At 42.9% G+C, this 19,159-nt stretch overlaps 1 protein-coding gene across 6 annotated transcripts in view; it reads right to left on the bottom strand.

The window, feature by feature from the left end:
• Positions 1–19,159, bottom strand: part of ST6GAL1 (ST6 beta-galactoside alpha-2,6-sialyltransferase 1) — a 118,065-nt gene that overhangs the window by 60,261 nt on the left and 38,645 nt on the right. The gene's annotated exons all lie outside the window — the stretch shown is intronic.

Below are 19,159 nucleotides of genomic sequence, written 5' to 3'. Positions count from 1 at the left end.
CTCAAAAACAAGATTCCATTTAAAACCTTTAAAAGCTTCAGGGACATGAAAATGTTGATTTACCTCCCATTAGTTTTAGGATTGTCCCAAACTTACAGTGTGGATGGAAAAACAAACCACCAAAAAACAACCTTGGTCAAAATCTAAGCACTGATTACATAGAACAGATCTGCCACTTAGACCAGTGTAAGGGGCCAAAGCTGTCTCTTTTGCAGAGTAGAAAATTAAACTAAAAAACAAGTTTTACTTTTAGTTCAATTTATGGAAGGTCTTCTATGCGCAGGACTCTGTGCTAAATGCTCTGTTTTCTTTATCTTACCCAAACCATGCAACACCTCTGTGCGGCAGGTGCTATAATACCATTCACAGATAAGGAGCTCAAGGCCAGAAAGGTGAAGTAATTTGCCCCACGGCAGGCCTCTCGAGTGCTGGACCCGGATTCAAACCCACGTGTACGACATTGAGTACTCACTAAGTGCCAGCCACTGCTCTTAGTACTGTTCAAATATTAACACATTTAATCCTGCCAGCAACATTATAGTAAGATGCCAGTGCCATCCTCATACGAAGATAAAGAAAAGAAGCAAAGAAAGGTAAAATAATGTGCCTGGCATCACACATCTCTCTGACTCCAGTGCCAGATCCATATGCATTTGGGGGTAGGGAAGGAAACAGGCAGGTCACATTCAGTGGGATGGAGCTCTGTCCTGCCTTTGTACACGGTGGGAGGTGAGCCTGGGCACATTCAGGGAAGTGTGTGCCCAGGCTTGAAGGTGGTGGATATGTGGGTGTGGCCCTCACCCTCAGTCTGCAAAGGAAAACTATTTAACCAACCTTCCTCCCAGGAAGGTGACATGCACCGATGGTGGCCTCACCTGTCTCACCTGTAACAGGTCAGTTACATCAGTGGTGTTCTCACAGACATGTGGGGAAAGACACACAGCCACTTGGCACACTCTTACCTTTGTTAAATTCAGGGAAACTTTAGAGTAAATTTTCATGCCCAACCAATGCTGGTGATTTTGTGGCAAAACTGATGAACTCACATCTAACTCACTGCTGGGGAAAGGGAAGCTTCTGCTATACACAAACTTACACAGTGCTGTATGTCAACTGTGTTTCAATAAAACTTGAGGAAGTAAAGGTAGCAATACCTCAAGAAAACAGAAGTGATATTCCAGAACAACTAACACACTTAAAAATACATGTAGCTTTCTGGCCCCGAATTGAAAGGCTGGGCTATTTCTTATAAAGAAGTAGTTTTATATTTATAATTATAGTTATAAGTAACATACAATTTTAATTATAAATTTATAATTTTATAATCTAATTATAAAAGGTAGAAAAGAAACATAAGAATGTGATTGCAGGCTGTAGCATCAAGTATAATGTCAAGAAATGTTGAAACAACCTAAATATCTAGCCACGGGAACCAATAAATTATGATACAGAATTCAGTGATCTCCTGGGAAGCCATTAACACACTACATGCACTATAAAGATGAGAAAATGTTCATGATAAGGGCAGAAACAAAATCAACGTCACCCGCACTAAAATTATAATTCTATTAAAAACTATTGTTTTCACAAATGGGCAATGATTGCAAGGGAACATTGTAAAATGAGCAGTATTGTGTCAGAGAGCCAGGATTTTAAAAGCGTGTCTTTATTGTCATTGCAATGTTTGTGAATAAAATGAGAAAAACAATCCTAGAACCCATTCGGTTGCCTTCAGGGCAGGCACAGGGACCTCTTATTCCAGTTCATGCTCCGCTGGAGTACTATCGTAGTCTTACTGGAGAGAGACAGCCCTGGCCTGTGTGGCTCAGATGGTAGGAGCAACATCCCATAGACAAAAAAGGTTGTGGGTTCGACGGCAACTAGTGGATGTCTGTCTCGGTCTCTGTCTCTCTCAAAAGCAATGGAAAAAAAATGTTCTTGGGTGAGGATTTAAAAAAAAAAAAAAAAGATAAAACTGGCTTCCTCCAAAAGATCACCCACCTCAGCTTCGGGGAGAGCAAACATATTTACTCGGCACCTCACAACCTGATCCTGGCTAGCTGAGCTCTGTGTGTTATAACCTAAAATTTGCACGTAACTTCTAAAAGAAAAGCCTTATTAATGGCCTCAAGTCCCAGGGGAGGATCTTTGCCTTGTAAAAGAACTCTCTGAACTTTGGCATGTGCGTTTGAAGACTACCTCCCAGAAGAAACCATAACAATGGTTTGGCAATTAGCTACCCCTGCTTTGCCCCTGGGTCACCATCCCTACCACACATGACACTATTAACACCAGCAGCCGCTGGAACCCTCAGGCGTACTATCACATCAAGGCCACTGCTCATTTCCACCTATTCAATTCAACCACACTTCCAGGTCCAGATCAAGCACTGGTCACTTAGGCACTTGCTAAAGGATAGGCTGTCCACCAGAGTGGCAAGAGGAGAGACCAACCTGGGTCAGAATCCAGCTGTGTCACCTTCCAACTTTGTGACCCCAGGCAAGTTACCTAACCTCTCTGGGCTTCATTGCCTCAGCTATTCGGTTGTGCTATAAATAATTCTTCATGCGATTGCTGAACTAAAAGAAATGTAAACCACTGAGAACTGTGCTGCCCAATACAGTAGCTACTAGCCACACGTAGCTATCAAGCCTTAGAAATGTGACTAATCCATACGGAGATATGCTGTACATGTAAAACACATGGCAGTCTGAAGATTTCATATGGGAAAAAAGAATGTAAGGTTTACATTGATTACATGCTAAAGTAATATTTTGGATATATATATTTTTTTAAGTATATTACATAATTTTATTTAAAATGTCTACATAAAATTTAATCCATTTAATACTGAAAAAAATTTAATCACATTGGTCAATTTTATGATTATCAGAACTGGCATGTACTGTTACACATATGTTAACATTTTTAGATTTTTTCCCCAAACTATTCCCTGATACTTTTTGAAGATAATTATGACTATGTTTGAGGGTTTTGGGCTCACTGACAATCATATTTGACTAGTTGAATTGATAAATTATAGTAATTTTATTTGGTGCATAACGTTTTATCAAGCATTTATTTCTGCTTTGTCATGCTAATTTACAGGGTGGGGCAAAAGTAGGTTTACAGTTGTGAGTACTTGAAACAGTTTATTCTTGTATTATTGTTTATTAATTATTATACTATTTTTCATGTAACTGTAAACCTACTTTTGCCCAACCCTGTATAATGTCTAGCAATCTTTTTTTTTTTTTTAAATATATTTATTGATTATGCTATTACAGTTGTCCCATTTCCCCCCCCACTCCACTCCATCCTGCCCACCCCCCTCCCTCCCACATTCCCCCCCCATAGTTCATGTCCGTGGGTCATACTTATAAGTTCTTTGGCTTCTACATTTCCTACACTATTTTTACCCTCCCCCTGTCTATTTTCCACCTATCATCTATGCTACTTATTCTCTGTACCTTTACCCCCCTCTCCCCCTCCCACTCCCTTATTGACAACCCTCATGTTCTAGTTGTTTGCCTAGTTTGCTCTCGTTTTTGTTTTATGTGTGGTCGTTAATAACTGTGAGTTTGCTGTCATTTTTACTGTTCCTATTTTTGATCTTTTTCTTAGGTAACTCCCTTTAACATTTCATATAATAAGGGCTTGGTGATGATGAGCCTCTTCAACTTGACCTTATCTGAGAAGCACTTTATCCTCCCTTCCATTCTAAATGATAGCTTTGCTGGATACAGTAATCTTGGACGTAGGTCCTTGCGTTTAATCTTGGGTAATGTAATTATGATGTGTCTTGTTGTGTTCCTCCTTGGGTCCAGCTTCTTTAGGACTCTCTGAGCTTCCTGGACTTCCCGGAAGTCTATTTCCTTTGCCAGATCGGGGAAGTTCTCCATTATTTGTTCAAATAAGTTTTCAATTTTTTGTTCTTCCTCTTCTCCTTCTGGCACCCCTATAATTCGGATGTTGGAACGTTTCAAGGTGTCCTGGAGGTTCCTAAGCCTCTCCTCATTTTTCCAAGTTCTTGTTTCTTCATTCTTTTCTGGTTGAATGTTTGTTTCTTCCTTCTGGTCCATACCATTGATTTGAGTCCCAGTTTCCTTCTCATCACTATTGGTTCCCTGTACATTTTCCTTTGTTTCTCTTAGCATAGGCTTCATTTTTTCATCTGTTTTTCGAATAGATTCAACCAAGTCTGTGAGCATATTGATAACCAGTGCTTTGAACTGTGCATCCGATAGGTTGGCTATCTCTTCGTCGCTTAGTTGTATTTTTTCTGGAGCTTTGAAGTGTTCTGTCATTTGGGCCATTTTTTTTGTTTGTTTGTCTTGGCGCGTCTGTTACTTTAAGGGGCGGAGCCTTAGGTGTTCACCGGGGCGGGGTAATGCTGGTCGCTGTGCTGTGACGCTGTACGTGGGGGCGGGGCCGAGAGGGAGCAATGGCGCCCGCTTCACTCTCCTCCGGATTTCAGTCTTTCACTCCGCTACCCACAATCAAACTGGGCCACTCTGGTGCTGGTTCCTGAGTAAGTGGGCCTGTGCACACTCTAGGCCCCTGTGGGTCTCTCCAACAACCTCTCCTGTGAGGCTGGGAGTCTCTCCTGCCGCCCCAACCCCCAGGGGCGCTTTCAATCAGAGGTTTGAGGCTTTATTTCCCCGAGCTGGAGCCCTGGGTTGCGCAGCGGTCTGCTTCTCTGCCCGCCGTTCCTCCGGTTTATCTGTGGGCGAATGTGGTGCCGCAATGTGCTATCCGCCACTCTGCCTGCCCCGTTCTCCGCCACTCTGAGTCCGGCCCTCTGGGTTTATCTGTGCAAATGTGGGACCGCAGGGTCTGCTAGTGCTCGGACTGCCTGCGCCATTTGTCCCACACTCCGCCAGTCTCAGTCCCGCCACAGCCACGCGAGTCCTCTCCACCCCAGTGCCGTCTCCGCCCCTCCTACCAGTCTGGATGAATGATTATTTTCTGTTTCCTTGGTGTTGGTCCCCCTTGCTGTTCGATTCTCTGTCGGTTCTGGTTGTGCGAGGAGGCGCAGTGTGTCTACCTACGCCGCCATCTTGGTTCTCCCATATTTTGGATATATTGAGTTAAATAAAACACTGAAAATTTCATCTGTTTATTTCTACTTTTCAATGTATTATAAAATTTTTAAATTACATATGCAGCCCACATTTGCGGTTTACTTTCTATTTCCAATGAACATAGTAACTGTGCAATGTTAGTTCGCTGTTTTTCCCTTGACATTCATGGACCACCTAGAGTGCTCGGCACTGTCAATGGTGTCTAAAGTCTTTAATTACGTCTGTGGTACCAAAGGAGTCTCTTCCTCTTTCCAGGCTCCAGGTTACCAACCTGAGACGTGTGACAGGGAGTAGAAAGGAAATCAGATCTAGAATCGGAAGATGGGCTCCAGCGCTGGTTCTACCATTACTAAGTAGGTAGCCCTCAGCATTTCATTTCACTCCTCTGCACTACAGTTTTGTCATTTACAAAACAGGGAATAATAATATCTTGTTTGTGGCATGAGAGAATGCTTATGAAAGTCTTGATAAACTGGAGAGTACTCTCTAGGCCAGAATTAAGTAGTATAATTTGCAGAGTGGGGAGATTGGGCAGTCCTGTCTGCTGCCTCTGATATTCTCTACCTTCCATTTTGTACTTTTATTTAACTATTTTCCATGTCTCTAAACACAAGTTTCCCCAAGAACACACCTCTTCCTTCTCACATACCCCCCAACATAGCCAAAACAGAGTGCTGCAGGCAGACCCCCCCACAAACCAACACAGACCGAGTATGCCCTGTGTACCAGACACTAAGCTTAGGGAGCTCCAGGTGCAGAGAAGGCCTTGGGAAAAAAATTGACGATACAACATGGAATATATTTGTAATGGAGAAATCGAGTAAGTGCAAAGCACCAGAAAGCAAGGGGGTGGGGGGGGGGGTGCACCTTACTTGATAAAAGCAAAGAAGGGAGGTGATGAGGGAGATGTATGAAATGGCCAACAGGAAGGATTCTGAGAGGCATTTGCGAGGATGAAAAGGTATGAACAAGCATGGAATGCTATAGCATTTAATCCAAAGTAAACATCAGCATCTGATGCGTAATGTGCCACCTAACAACATCAATCTTATCATGAGACACCCCTGGTTGAAAGATTCTTCCTGCAGAGGGAACACCACTGCCCTCCTGCCTTCACTACTTTAGGTTCCCCCAGCTCACCCCACAGCCCACTGAGGGATGTGTGCAGTAAGCTCTTGAGAAACATAAGGACCATCTGTGCCAACTGCATAAACCTCAGCTATTTGCACAGAGAGGCTTGTGAGAGCAGGAGCCCTGTCTCAAAATATCCTGTTCCTGTTTTCAGCCAGGAAATACCGATGGGGGACTCAAGAGTTGGAAAATTTTAGTTTAATATAGCTAATAAGCCTAGTAGCTAATGCATGTAAAAAGCTATTGTTTCAGGAACTGCAGGTATGGCCCACCCTGACTCCAGGAGACCACAAGCAATTGACCTTTGTGCTCCAGAAGAGACCCTAAGCAATCAAGGTGGTACCCCAGCCATTGTGTTCCAGGGACACAGGACACAGATAAAAAAAATCACTGGTCAGAGGATGAAAGGATTTTAGGGAAATTGCCAGACTGCAGCTTTTATCTGATTAACTTCTTTCCTGAATTCCAAATCCCTTATCTACACTTTTTCCTCTTTATAAAAAGGCTGGCATGAAAGGAAATGTAAGACAGTCTGTGAGGGTCCACAACCCACCATCTTGTCAGATCACTGGCCATCTGAATGGATCGCCCATAAAGACTCAATCCCTGTCTCTGCTTCTTGGGTCTGGGAGGTGACAGGTGGCACAAACACCGGCTTTTCTAGTTTCAATACCTCCTTACCATCTACACTTTATTTTCCGCCTCCCAACACCAACAGGCAGGAAAAGCAAAAGGCTGCACCATCCTATAGTTGGCAGGGTGGGCTTCTCTACCTCATAGTGTGTTTCTTCCTAATTCCAAAATAATATCTAGATTCTTGCTAGTTAAGTTAAACTGCAGACTCGTACTTTACCAAAAACACAATGTTCTACCTGCAAGGCCCAGGAAAAGCAAATACACAAAGCTTCTTGGGTAAAGATCTGAAATTGAATTTTTGCAGCTGAACTTCTCCTTCAGATTAGTATTCAAATATCAAAAGGTCATATTTTCATTTAAGATGAGAAAATGAGTGTTTCTGAAAGGGAAAGTGAGCAAGAGCAACAGATAAGTACCTATGCAGAGTACCTCACAGAGATGGCATCTGTGAGCCTGTGGCCACCTCTGCACATATGGACTGTGGAGCCACACCTTACCCAATGGTTAGTTGCAAAATCAGTGCCAGGGTCAAAAATCCCTCTCCCTTGGGAAACTATTGTTTAAAAACATTTTAAGAATTTTAAAAGTTACATCAACCTATTGCAATGTAGGGACTTGATTTGAATATTTACTTGCATAAGCAAACTGTTTTTTAATATTATATACATACATACCATCTATACATGAGTATATGTGTGTATACATACATGCATGTATATATAGATACACACATGTCTACATACACACATACAACAATTGAGGACATTTTAAAAAATATTTTATTTATTTTTAGAGAGAGGGGTAGGAAGAGAGAAAGAGAAGGAGAGAAACATCAATGTGTGGTTGCCTCTCATGCGACCCCTAGTGAGGACCTGGCCTACAACCCAGGCATGTGCCCTGACTGGTAATCAAGCCAGCGACTCTTTGGTTTGCAGGCTGGCACTCAATCCCCTGAGCCACACCAGCCAGAGCCAATAGAGGAAATTTTAATGTTGACTCCACATCTGATGATATGAAGAAGTTGGTCATTATTTAAATGTGATAATAGTATATTATAGTTAAGCTTTTATTTTTAAACAATGCTTTTTAAACATATACAGTGAAATATTTACAGATAAAATTAAAAATAAACAGCTGAATCAGAACTACTTTAATGTAAGATATTATTTTGCATGGATATTCATGTGCAGCACATGCAAATTAAAAACTAGGTCCTCCTACCTTAAATCACTGAGAAACTATAGCATGCATAGTCTGTCCATGCAACCCTGAACACTCACATAAAAGTTCACTCGGTGAATCCAACATGGCCGGGTTATTCTCCAGCCCTGGAGATTATGAGTTCTTCTTTGGGGCACCAAAATTACCATCTTGAGTTTAGTACCATGCCGCATGAAAAAGACAAGTATTTCAACACTGGGATCGCACGGAGCCCAAGATGCTCACCCTGCGAAGACCTGAGGGAAACCCCTGATTCATGTCTCCCCCGCCTGCACTGTATGAGCCTTAAATTACGCTGAGTAACTATCAGAACTGTGAGCACTATTTCAACTACTCTCTTTCTCAATCTCTCCCTTTTTAAAAATGTATGTTAAGTAGGTCGAGCTCAATTGACGTTCCACTCTGTGTACCCATGTGCTGCTTCTCTGAGGTGAAGCAAGGCTCCTGGTGTTAGAGTTGATATTTAGGGGAAGAAGATAATCACATCTTAATCCATTGAAATATGTGGCCAATACGGAGCATGCAGTGCAGCTCAGGTAACAAAGGCGATCTTTGTTGAGGGTGCATAGGCGTGTCTACCTATTTACAGCATATGGAGCTCAGAGAGCCTAGTATTCAGTTATTATTGCCATAACCATCACCATTATTATATCACTTAGCCCCTGTTCTGTGCCAGGTGCTTTCTATTTTATCTTAAATCTTCTGAATAACTCCATGGGTTGATTACTTTACAGGTGAGAAAGCTGAAGTTCAGAGTAACTGAGTGATTTTGACAAAGGCCACACAGCTACAAAGGGACAGAACCAAGATTCAAATCTCACTCCCCAAGCCTAGCACTTTCTAGCATGCTGTTACCCCTGCGTGCAAATTAGGCCTTTCAGGCACAGTTATTTAAGATCCCTTTATTTTCTAAAATATTTTTTTCAAAAACCCTGCTGAGTTGCCTAACTGCAAACTCCACTCTGTAGGCCCACGGGACGATTTCTGCAAGTCTGCAGCCCTGTTGAGTTTCACTTCCATTTTCTCTGGCTATCATCATACTGTCTTACCTTTAATCATCTGACATGCTGGAGAGAAGAGAATACAAAATAACTTTTCTTTTTGGATTGACAGAAGTCCACGTGACTCCATAATCAACCCCCCCCCCAAAAGAAACAGATCTTATAAGACAATTTTTTTTACCCTTAAATCTCAAGTCCATTGATTTATTATAGCAACTCACTCCACTTGCAAATGGTGCTGGCCAGGGAATTCTTCATCCCAGATACCCATCTGTGGGGTAGGTTGAACACAGATGTCAAGCCTGATGGCTATCAATAATAATTGTATATCAATACCACTGTCTGAACATGAACTATGTGTCAGGTGCTGCACTAGTCAGTCTCTCTCCAACTTTTGTAACACTGCAAGGTAGATGCAAGCCACCTGTATTGTGTAGGTAAAGATGAGTATCTCTACATGAAGAGTTAAGCCCCTTGCCCCAGGTCACATAACTATTACATAGCTAGGATTCAATCCCAACTTGGCAACTCAAGAGCCCATGCCTACGGCACACAGAGGCAAGACCACTCCTACAGATAAGAGTAGGTAAGCGAAGGGTTCCTGTGAAGACAAAGGGTTAGACCTTGATGGATGTGTAGGATTTGGATGACTGGAACAGTGCTGGAAGGAAATCAGGAGGTTCAAAAAGTCCCTGAGGTCCTGAGGAGAAAACACTCAAATTCAAGTGCCCTGTAGTTACGCTATTTTTCAAATAGAAAATGCTACCTGGTGGGCACTTTGAGATTCTAACTTTTGATTGATTGCAGAGAAAGCCAAATACAGGAGGTCCTCAAATAATTCCATTTTGTTATAACATTGATGAGATGCCATAGGAACTTAACTCTTGTTTATATCAAGTAGCTTAAGGTAAAATTGGTTTTGTTATACATCATTCTGCTTCAAGTCGCAGAACCTGTCAACAACAATAGGTAAGGACAAGAAGATTTAAACCGTGAGCACTCATTAAAGTGCAAACCTGCTACACTGCCCCATCCCATCAGACCACCGACATTGTTATCCAGGTCCCCCTGTATCATTGTGTGGGGTCTAAGCATTCTCTGAGGCCTAGCAGGACACCATTAGGTAAAAAGACCTTAGGGGACAGTCAAGTGGCAAACCCACTACCTGTTGAATGAATTCCCCACTCAATAGCAACAAAACATTGCCAGCCAGCATCTCCTTTCACACCTGTAATAAGGATCATGCCTTCTTCCAAGGCAGCCCAATATTCATTATGAAAAACTTTGTACTTACTATACATCAGACTGAACTCTTCCTCATGTCCTTTAGCTTTCACCTGCTGGTTCTAAGCCTACTCTCTAGAGTCTAGAGAAAAATAAATGTTCCATTTACCAGTCTGGATGTTATCAGCTCACTGTGTCACTTCCCCACCCCCACTCACACACCTAAAATATCACTGCTTTTTAACAGCTAAAAACAAAAACCCTCAAACCAGTCACTTCCTCAAATAACAACCTAATGTCTCCTTCCTCAAGACAGTCTTTTAATTTTTTTTCCATTTATGCCTCAAACAACTGAAGTCAGCCCATATCATTTCAATACAATTGCATTTCTAATTGGAAAGTCCCCAGTACCTACCTCACTGAGGACTCTCAGTTCTTTTTCTTCAAACTCCCTCCCTGTAAAGCCTGACAGGCATCCTCCCAGATCTGCCCCTGCCCCCCACCGCCATCTCCTTACCCATCAGCCTTCTCTGGTGGGGGCTCCCCGCCTGCCCTGCAATGCCCACACCCCAGGGGTTCAGCCTCAGCAGGGGATCCACGCACTCTGTACCCCATTACACAGTGTCCAGCCCCCTGTGGCATCTCCCTCAGACTCCAGAACACATCTTTTTAAAAAAAAATTTTAATTGGCCACCTATATAGAAACTTTACACTCTACATTTACTCCTTTTTAAACCACTAGCACAAATCTTAGAGCTTAGGACACAACAGTGAATAAACCAGATGAAGATCACTGCCCAGAGAACTTTGCTTTCTGACAGAGGAAGACACACACACACACACAAAAACCACACAACGTGTAATCAGCAAATTATTTATTATCTCAGAAGATGCTAAGTGCTTTGGGAAACAAAGCAGAGTAGCAGAGAATAGAAAGAGGAGGATCAGAAGAACTGACTTGAGGGAGGTTTCTATTGTTAAAAGGGCAGTGAGAATAGGCCTCATTGGGAGGTGGACACTTAAGCAGAGAATGAAAGGAGGTGAAGGAGTGAGCCCCGCAGTATATCTGGAAGAGCATTTGAGGCAGGGGGAAGGGCCTGTGCAAAGCCCTGAGGCAGGAGTGCACTGGTGTGTACTGGCTGGGCGGGGAGGAGTAGACAAGAGGATACAAGAAAAGGGGGTCAGAGAGGAACAGAGACAATTGGAGAAGGGCAGTGATCCAGTAGTGCCTTATAAGTCAGGATAAAGACTTTGGCTTTTACTCTGAGTAAAACTGAGAGCCACTGCTAGGGTTTCAGCAGAGAGGCAACCTGATCTGACTCAATATCACTTCAGGCTGCCCTGTGGGGATAAGAATAGGGGACAAGGTGAAAGCAGGCAAACCATCAGGAGGTCACTAGGAGGTACTGAATTAATGTAATAATCTTTTTTAAAAATTGATAAAATTGATAATATTGTAGAGTATCTGGGTGAGAGATGCAGGTAGCTTGGACCAGATAGTTGCAGCAGAGAGGTAGACATATTTTAGATGTGCTTCAAAAATCGAACCCAATGAATTGGATGTGAATGTGAGAGAAAGAATCAAAGATGATTCCAAGGTTTGGGGCCCAAACGACTGGAAGAATAGTGCTGCTTTCAACAGCAACAGCAACAAAAAAAGTGAGATGAGGAAAGAGCAGATCTGGAGGGGAAGAGAAGATCAGGAGTTCAGTTTGGGGTATCCTGAGTTTGAGATTAGACTGTCACAAGGAGTGATAAAGACTCAGCCTGATAGGAAATCACAGACATCAGGAGAAAGTCTTGGCTGGAGGTAAAAATGTGGGCATTATCAGCACTGAGGCCCTTTGGAGGTTCGTGAACAGCTGGTTGAGTTGTTTTCCACTGGCCCATGGATGTTTACTCTGGAGCAAGAGTTATTGGGTTTAAACCCGACTCTACTATAATACTTCTTAGCTGTTTGATCTTGAATAGGCTCAACTACTCTGAGCGTATTTCCTCACCTGTGATAGGGAGAAAATAACAGTGCCTATGTCTTAGGGTAATAATGAGGAAAAAATGAGCAATTCATGTTAATTACCTTGCACATAGTAATAGGCACTCAGTATATGTTAGTAATTAGATTCCTTTCCCCCACCCTCTCCATCTCTAACGATCTTGCTAGGCTTGGTATCTTCAACTTTTCCTTCTTTCTTACCCCATATTCAATTCATCCCTCACCCTGAGTGCTCCTGGATCACTTGTTTATCCTGATACCTCACTGACCCTATTACAAGCCCTTAAAAGGTACTGAATCAAATGAAATAGGAAACAAAGTTCTACTGTTTCTACTCAAAACATTTCTTAAATGTCTTCAACTCTCTTATTATTTTTCATGTGAGCCCCCAATAAATTTTACTTAAGCCTCAATTATAGCTCAAATGAAATTAAAATGTAATTTTCATTTGCTTACATGTCTGTCTTCCCTTAAAACTGTAAGTCTTTCAACCGCCAAGTCATAATTATCTCCACATCCTTAGCACCTTTGTGCCCAGGCCATGGTGAGTATCCAATGACCATCAGTTGAACTAAGGAAAGAAATAATTTTATTGCCTACCTACTACCTTCTAGACACTGAAATGAAAATACAATCATCACTACCTGCACAGAAACTATTGTCCCCAGGCTTAAGGAGTTTTGAGAAGCAAACAGTATACCTGAGGCTATAAACAAACTAGCTGAATAAAGGTAATGATATTATTACTATAATAAAAGGACAAGCTCTATAAAATTGATCATATTTAGGCAAAAAAAAGGATACCATCTGGGCTAAAGTTAGAAATGAAAACAGGGATCATTCATAGCTTAGACTTCCCAAGGTATAACATGGGATTTTATGCCAAATTACAAGTTACTGGGCAACTTTTTTTAACTGTAATAAGGAGGAGGAACACTTCAATCTTATTAACATGTTGTGCTTTATGGTCTGGAAATGCCAAACCTTTTAAAAGATGGTACAATGTTGAGTCTTTGGCTTGACTATACAACTTTTAGCTTCATGGCATGTCAATTCGCCCTGTTCAAAGGAGAACTGTTCTATGTATAACAACTCAGAGGGGCAAAATCGCATCGAATGATGTAACTTTAAGAAATGTCTGTATTGTATTCGAGGACTGATTGCCATAAATCTGAAGGTTGAACCTAAGTATTTTCAATTTGTTATACTAAAAATAGTACTGAATTAATGTAATAATCTTTTTTAAAAATTGATAATATTGTAATTTTGTAAAATTTAACTAAAAATCTAAAACCCAAGTGATTTCCATATAGTAAATTGAACTGTAAAGGTAAAAACAGAGAAAGAGAGAAAAAGAAAGAAAGGAAGGAGGAAGGAGGGAAGGAAGGAAGGAAGGAAGGATGGAAGGAAAAAAGAAAGAAAGAGAAAAAGAAAAGAAGGAAGATGAAGACAGGGACTGTTATTAGAATGGCTGGCTATAGCCGAAGTCTTCAAGAAAGAAAGGAGGTATGAACAGAGTTTTAAGTAGAGAAAGTGAAGAAGTGAGGAAAGACACCGGGGGCTTCTTCAGTGGTCAGAGATAACAGAGGAGAGAAAGGACAGTGTCCGAGTGTGCCCAGCTTGAAGTGGAGGACAACAGAGCTGTTGGAAGACAACACAGAACAAAAGGGAGTGTGGTAGAGGGCCCTCTACCTTACTATGAGTATGCAAATGATGTAAAACAAAAAAATAAGATCTATTCATAGTTATAGCAAATAAAGCTAAAGTTGGAGAAAGTCCTCAAATTCCTTTGCCACTCTTGGAGGATTTTGTTTTTCTAACAGACCAACACTATACACTAGACAATGCAATCTCCTTGCATTGGCGGACAAAGGTGAGGCTCGGGCAGTCTCCTTATCCAACTTTTTAGACCCAGGTAACCTTTGGTCTCCAGCTCAAGGTTAATTAAGTGATGCACAGCTCACACTCCCTTCCTCTCACTTCATCTTCCCAGCTGTCATCACTCCTCAAGAGCAGCCAAATGCCTGGCCCACGACACCCTTGCTGCAGTGCCCCAGCAGTTTGCAGATACGTGTTCCCCAACCACTGTCGGCCACCACCCTCGGTGCTGATGTATCCTCACTGGCAGTCATTAGGAACCAGAAACCTATTTCTGCTGCAGTCACCAAAAGATGACTTAAGGAATGTCATGGTTATCCACATTAATAAAAGTTAAGGATAATTTTAGATGTGAATGTAGTTATCTGCCATTCCTTCGATAACTCTGTACACAGCTTTCTTTTTATCACCACTCAGGATAACTAATCCCTAAATTTCATTCCAATCAAGAGAGGCAAAGTGATACAGGCATAATAACTTCTGATTTGCAAATCACACAGATTTTGGGTTGAAATCCAACTCCATTGTTTACTATCTCGGTCACAAAGCGCAACTTAATTGAATTCTCTGAGCCTCAGTTTATTCATCTGCAAAACAGGGGTATTGTTACCTATATCATTGGGTTTGGGGAGGATTAAATGAGAAAAGCTGTGTAAAGCATCCTGCACACAATATGTGTTTCAAAGTGGCAGCTATTATCATGGATCTTAGAATTAAAGTATCCAAGACAATCATTTCAGTAGGGTTCCTTCTGTTTTTTGAGTAGGGTTTTATAGATTGCTCTTAGTCTATAAGGAATCTTGTGCTGAGTTTTTTCATTAAGGCTGAGGTTGGAAACAGAAGGTCAATGAACCAAAATAGGGGTCAAGCCTTTTTCCAAGTGCTGATGGGACAATACCCCCTACTATGTTCTATAATTTATATGTTCACAGGATGGGCCTTAAGAACTTAAAAGCAAAGGCAAGAACACCCAGAAACATGAAGAGATAAAAAAATATCTGCCTACCATCAGACCCTTCCGGACTTTGCATAGTGGCTCAACTCCACTTCTCCTGGAACCTTAAACACCAAAGTCCTCCTCAGTTCATGCATACATAGGGCAGACACTGACAAGGCACTTGGTCCTTGAACAATTGACCTCTCAACTGGCACACTCAACACATGGTATCACCAAGTGCTTGACCACAAGTGACAGGGATCTTTGAAGGCAGTTCATTCCATTTGCAGATAGTTCTGAGTTTAGTGATTTAGAATGTAGATCCACTGCCCTTGACTTCTACCTTTAAGATCTAGTTCTAAGACTAATGTACTTTTTAAAATTTTATTTATTAATTTTAGAGAGAGAAGGGAAAGGAGGGGGGAGAGAGAGAGAGAGAGAGAGAAACACTGGTTTGTAGTTCCACGTTTGTATGCATTCGTTTGTTGCTTCTTGTGTGTGCCCTGACCAGAGATCGGAGACCAAACCTGCAACCTTGGCACACTGGGATGGCACTCCGACCAACTGAGCTACGTGGCCAGGACTGTGTACTTTTAAAGATAAACATCTTGCATGATAAGATATCCTTTAGTTAATATTTACTAAGGGCCAACCACGAAGGCACAATATAATGTTTCTTGAACTTGACAGATTCCAATATTATTCTAGGTAACTGTTACATCCACTGCTCCCCAGACCCCACCCCAGTCAGACTGAATTAGAATCTGAGACCAAGCCTGGCAATTGCTCTTTTAACAAGAACCTCAGATGATTCTTAGGATCAGGCAAATCAGAGGCTGGTGGCATAGTGGATGAGATGTAGCATACATGGGTCCACCATTTACTCACTAGGTCAGTGGTCCCCAACCTTTTTGGCACCAGGGACGGGTTTCATGGAAGACAATTTTTCCACAGACTTGGGCCGGAGAGGAGGGAGTTCAGGGGGAGGGGAGGGATGGTTTCGGGATAATTTAAGAGCATTACATTCAAGCTTACCTCCTGCTGTGCAGCCCAGTTCCTAATAGGCCCAGACCCATGCTGGTCCATGGCCAGAAGATTGGGGACCCCTGCATTTGGTGACCTTGCACAACTTATTTAACTCCTCTGAACTTCAGCTATATACTTATGAGTTCATAATGATAGCAGCATCTACCTGTAGGGCATTCAGAGGAATAAATAAGAAGCCATAAGCCACATAGCACAAGGCCTGTCAGTACTGTTATCATCACTGACCCCAATGACCCTAGAAAAGTAGCATTGGTATTATTTTTGCTCAGTGCCATGCAATTAGCAATTAAAGTGCCTAAGATAAGGATTTAAGCTCAGATCTGACCATCTGCAAAGTCTAAGTGCCAAACCCAGCATCAGGAGAAGAAGGAATCAAGTGGGCAGGAGGCCCAGTAGTACAGATGACCTACATATCCAGGGCCTGGCTCCAAATTCACACTTGGACCCAGCTCATATTGCATCCTCAGGAGCAGCCATCGGGCATCGGCTCTGACCAGCAAGATGCCCTCGGTACCACAGTCGGGGGAAAAAAGTTGGCCTTAGGCTTTCTCCTGCTTCTGCTTCTCCTCCTCTCTCCTGCATGCCACCCCTCCTCTCCTCTTCCTTTTGGGACCATCCACAATTCCCATTCTTTTTCCAGGTCTGCACCCAACCCTGCCCTAAGGAGCTCCTCTCCTGGGAGGCAGGGCAGGGACAGAGATTGAGAGGCTGGCTTCCAGACCAGGGCAAGCCATGTTCCGCTCCCCAACTTCAAGGTAATGCATTACTACTTCACACCTCTGGGTCTCAGCCTATCTCTCTGCCTCTCTCCTGGCTCATTTGCAATAATGTTCTCAGTACAGTGTCTGGCTCTTCTGTCAAACAATCAATAGCACCACAGTCCTTGACTATTACCTCTTTTTCTCTGAAGTGACATTGTATTTCAGTTAAAGTGGAACTACCTGTGATTCATACTTCGGAACATGGTTTTATTACTGAGCCCCACTTCACTTGTTCACACAAAATATGCCTCAAGTACAGGTGATACAGAAATAACAGTGTCCAATTCTTGCTCCTGAAGCTTTAGGAGAAGAGAAACGCACATAAATCGATGACTGGAAAACCATGTAAGGCATTAAGAACTAAGGGCTGGGTGTCACCAGTTCTGCGAGAGGAAATCAGAAAAAATAATGCTCATCCTGGGTTTTGAAGAATGAACAGGAGTTTGCCAGGCAGAGAAAGGTATGCGCAGCAGAAAGGCGTTCAAAAGCTCTGTCATGAAAGTAGGCCCATTGTACTCAGGAATGGTGAGACGCTGTGAGGGGTGAGGGTATCAGAGCCACAGTGACGGGAAATGGGGTTCAGCGAAATTATCTGCTCCGGAACTAAGTTTCAAGCTTATCCTGCAACAAATTGGGGCCGGTGGAGGTTTTCTAAGTGAACCTGACGTTATTAGAAGATTTCCTCTAAACTCAGTGTTGAGCTCCTGGCACTAAAAAGGAGCTTCGACGGAGCATGAAGACGTTAAGCGGAGCCACTTCAGGTGATAGAAGAGGAGCTGCCAGAGACCACGTTTCCTTACCCCTGGTCTGACCTGCAGTACCGCCATCCAGCTCTGGCCTGGCTGACTTTGAAGTCTAGTTAAGTCCTCATTAGAATACGGGGCTCCAGAGCACAGGGACAGGAAGAGACAAAGATGGGAGACAGAGGAGTTGAGACAACTGCAGGCATAACCTGAAGGTAAGCTGAAAAAATATTATTCTGTCTCTGGTGGCTTACAAGGTCCTGAAAGAAGCATGAGACAGACCTGAGTTCAAATCCCACCTCTATTCTTTTCTATCTGCAAAGCCTTGGGTAATTCACTTGATCTCTCAGGGCTGTTTAGTCATCCATTAAATCAAGGTAACAAACCCACCTCAAAGACTTCTTCTGAGGATTAAACTATAGACATACTCATTTTGTTGCAATTTGCTTTATTGGGATACTCGCTTTATTGCAGTGGTGTGGGACTGAACCCGCAATACCTCTGAGGTGTACCTGTAATTTATGTCAAGTGGCCAGCATAGTGTCCGCTGTAAGGAGTCATGCACCTCTAAATATTACTAAATGGGTTATTAATATACTCATTTTTGTCTTATGGGGGAGGGAGCTGGGCCTTCAGACTAAAAAGACCTTGAAAAAGTGTGCCTCCCCCCAAAGCACCACAATGGCATCGGCCCCTTAGGTCGCTCACTGTGCTGTTGTGAATTCCTAGGTGAGACCCTGATCAGTCCCTTCCAAGTGGCCTTCTGCCCTCCCTGGGCGGTCTGCAGTTCCTGCAGGATAGGATCACATTTCTCACCTGGGCCAGTGGGCGTGCGCAAGTGTAGGCCTTGCAGCCTGGGCTTTTTACAGGGCTCACATGACAGCCCGGTAGGGCGCAGCTGTTCCCCGCAAGGCCATTAATAATCCAGGCCTTTTTCCGCCAACTCTGGCAAACAGTCTAAAGTCACAAGTGAAAACATTGGGTCCAAATTCTCACTGGGCTAGGGGCAGAAGAGGCCAAAATAACTCGATTTTATCAGGGCTAAATCATGAAACTGAATCCGTTCTCCTTGGGGGTGGGGGGTGGCGAAGTGCAGGGCAGGGACCGTGCTCCCTACATCATCAACTTCCATACAGCTTATGGGCGATTTCAGGGAAACTATTCAGAGATGAGGCAGAGAATGGAGTCCATGTGACTTGGTGGCTAAGGAGTGAATTGAGCCATGGGTTTCATCTCAGCAAAACGAAAAGCAAAAAAACACAGCAGCCACCACAGGCAGCCCAGAGACACCTGCAACAGGAGACCTTATGAAGAGCAAGGCCATCGCCCCTTACAAACAGGGGGACATGTGGGGTAGGTCTCAGCAGGACTTCTGTCTCTTTTGCTTATACTGTAGCAGCACACACACACACAAAAAACAAAACAGTGCCTGGCATCACAGCACTCAGTCCATGTGAAGACTCAAGAAACATGGGGTGTGGAGGAAGAATACAGCCTTCAGAT

The sequence above is a fragment of the Desmodus rotundus genome, chromosome 2, assembly GCF_022682495.2.
Source record: "Desmodus rotundus isolate HL8 chromosome 2, HLdesRot8A.1, whole genome shotgun sequence".
NCBI lineage: Eukaryota > Metazoa > Chordata > Mammalia > Chiroptera > Phyllostomidae > Desmodus > Desmodus rotundus.
This window is presented reverse-complemented; position numbering and strand designations above follow the sequence as displayed.